We start from the raw sequence: 3,352 nt of genomic DNA, 5'->3' as shown, positions 1-3,352 counted from the left end.
TACCCAAAAACTATAGGTATTTTGTAGGTATTTGAATTATGGACCTTGATCCCAAAGAAATCGACCCGAATCCGAACCAGAAAATTTTAAATACTTAGATCAAAAGGAACCGATCCGTACCCAACCAGAAGACCCGATGCCCATACCTACTCTCTCACGTTATATTTTGTGTGCATTTTATAAGAGTTACATTTGTTGAACTTGTGAGCCTTAAGATTTACTTGGTTGATTTTGGCTAATTTAGTAGTATAGATTTGTAAATTTTTTAATAATTTTTAATCTTGTATTAAATAAAAATTTTTATTTTAAACTATAAAAAAATAATTTAACGTAAAATATATAGTTTTATTTTTTTATATATGGTTTGTTAAAGTGTTTGTATTAAATTTGATTTTGTAAATTTTTGGAACTATATAGATGTTTAGAAAAGAGTGTAATAAAGTATATAAACTATATTGTATGTTTAGAAAAGAGTATAATAAAGTATAAAAACTATATTGTGTATATCATTGTCGTGTGATATGGTCTAATAAATAAAATTTTATTTGTTGTATAACTTTGTCATTTTCAAAAAGATGTGGTGTAATAAATTATTGTTAGAGAAATTTTAGGTTAGATATTGTTAGTCAAATATTATGGTAAGACCAAATATATTGCTAGTAAATGAAATGGTCTAACAACCTTTCATAAGTAGATTTTTTCAGAATGATTCTCTTTTAATAGAATAGATTTCATGATAAATATGTCATAACTTCGGTTATTGTGTGACCTGCAAGATAAAATCATCAAGAACTTCATTTATATAGACAAACGCCAAATTCCTCACACGTCAAATTCCCACTTTAATTTTTGAAACTAAAATATTCACGGCCGCACACAGCCAAATTTTAAAAGCCCAAACAAAACAACAGCCCACACGCCTTACAAGTACTAATGCTCGATATCCACTCGATTGTTCCATACCTAAAGAATTTGTACACCAATTTCCACGATCTGCAACAAATAGTTAAAATATTGACTATTCCCAACGTATGATGCAAACAGAAGCATTAACTGACAATCATCCAATAAATCATTTCAATAAAGTTGTGAACAAACGCGAATCATCTTCCAAGAAAGCAAAAGAAAAAGAAAAACGAATTGAAGCAGATACCGGTTTAAATTTTTTTATTATTACGTGAATGTATAATCTTACGAACTCTTATACCCATATTTATAGCAGTCTTAAAACCCGATTTTTTTTTCTCTAGGAATACATGCTTATCTAGAAAAAATTAATTTCCTAAACCGAAAAAGAATATCGAATGCTGGTGCACAGACATTTACATTCAGATGAAACAAATAACCTTCACAAACTCCCTACGGCAACGTTACATTAGCATTTCAAGGGTATATAATAACAAACACACACTATTAAATTCCAATCGACATTTCTCATCCACAAACTAACGTTGAAAATGAATATTTTCAAATACGTTTAAGTCACTAAACAAATGGCAAATATTCCACGCGTATCACGGACCAATCATAGATTATAGATTATACTATTTATATTTTTTTAATAGATTATAATATTTATATATTAAATAAACATACAAAATATATAATCAAAATTTAAATTTAAACAAAAAAAAAACCCTAGTAATACTATAATCTTATTCCTAAAAGAGTTATTCTAAGCCGTCGTCTAGTCCCCCGCGAATCATATTCCGCCGCTAATTGCGGCGCCACTGTTTACAACCCAAGAGAGATCAAAACTAGCCGGAGAAGAATTCCCGGAAAAGCTATCTCCGCCGGCGAACTCCTCCAACCCCTCGAAGAAATCCTCGCTCACCACTGTATCCGACAAAGACAACAAATCCTCGTCTCCGTCTAGATCTCCGACCGCTAGATCCTCCGCAGGCAAGACAAACTCGTCTGTTGACGTCACCGGAGACGATGAATAAGTAGCAATCGTGGTCGTCGGGTGATCAGATGATTTCTGACGAGTGCTCCCGGCGAGAGAATTACGGTGAGTAGGAGCTGGGTGATTATGCTCAGCCGTGTAAGTGACAATAAAAATCGTCGCGTCGGATCTGTTTCGCTCCACTTGTTTACGGGCTAAACATCCTTTTGATGTACTACTACATCTGTAGTATCCTCTGTTTTAAACGGACGTACATTAGAAATAGAAACAGAGATGATTTAAAGCAGAGTCACAAAGACGGACAAGTGTTTTGTCTCGAAAGAATACACACATTCATAAGTCTTTAAAGAACAATTAATCTTTTTCATGTATAGTACCTTGGATAGGGTGAACCTTTGATGGGTTTTTGTCCGTACTTTCGCCATGCCCAGACATCGGAGTTTAAAGCCTCTGCTGCTACATGGCACACTTTCTTATGCTGTTATCTTTCTGAAACAAGCAACACAACACAGAGACGTTTTAGACATCTATCTACACATATTTAAATTCGAAAATAAGTTGATGGGGTCCAACAAAAAAAACACAAAATTTCTTGGAGGATTCGACAAATAAAACGCAAAATTTCATAAACTTCTTCATGGGTTCGTCAAAAGGTTTAAGCTTTAGTGGTTCTTGTTGAACTGGTAAGAAAAATAAACGAACCTTCTTTTAGATCTAGAGGTATTGGAGCCGGTGGGTTTGCTAGTGACGCTACCAGAAGAAGCAGAGAGAGAAAGAGGACGTTTCTGGTTTTGTCTCTGTCTGGGTTCTTCTGGATAATTCAGACAAGAAAACGAGGATACATTTGATTCTTGTGTGAACGGCGTGTAGAAGTCTTGAATATCTCTGAACAAGACTGCTTTACTCTGTTCTTCGTAGGTGAACAGAGGGTTCGTGTGAGATGAAACGGCGCCAGAGAAGACGGTGGTTGCAGATGAGCTGACGGCTGAGCAACCTCTGACTACGGCGTGTAGATCCCAATCGTCCGCCATTGTTTTGATTTCTCAGGAGAGACAAAGGCTTCTGAGAATCTCTGTGGAAAGAAGAGAAAGCAAAGGAGACAAAAGAGAGCGCTGACTTATTTAAGCGTAGAGAGAGATGTGTTTATAAAGAGAGTGGAGAGGATGAAAACTAAATGGGTTGAAAAAGGGAGAATTGCCAAGTGTGACTCAAAACTTGGAGTCAAACCCAAAACAATACCCCAACTTGGGTCAAAGGCAAAAGTAACCTAAAAGGCTATTGAAATTACAACTATCCCCTTGTGACCAAACAAAAAAACGGAATTCTTTTTACGTTTCTACCCCTCGCAAGTCGTCTGTTTAGACGACTTGAAAATAAGTCGTCCAGACGACTTAACTTAAAGTCGTCTGGACAGTTAGTCTTAAACATAATTTAAAAATTTTGTAA

General features: G+C 35.2%; 1 pseudogene; it reads right to left on the bottom strand.

The window, feature by feature from the left end:
* Positions 1-1,650: 1,650 nt before the first annotated feature.
* LOC106325400 lies at positions 1,651-3,045 on the bottom strand (annotated as a pseudogene).
* Positions 3,046-3,352: the final 307 nt, after the last annotated feature.

Source organism: Brassica oleracea, chromosome C2, assembly GCF_000695525.1.
Source record: "Brassica oleracea var. oleracea cultivar TO1000 chromosome C2, BOL, whole genome shotgun sequence".
NCBI lineage: Eukaryota > Viridiplantae > Streptophyta > Magnoliopsida > Brassicales > Brassicaceae > Brassica > Brassica oleracea.
The sequence above is the reverse complement of the archived record's forward strand: the minus strand, read 5'-3'. Positions and strand labels throughout refer to the sequence as shown.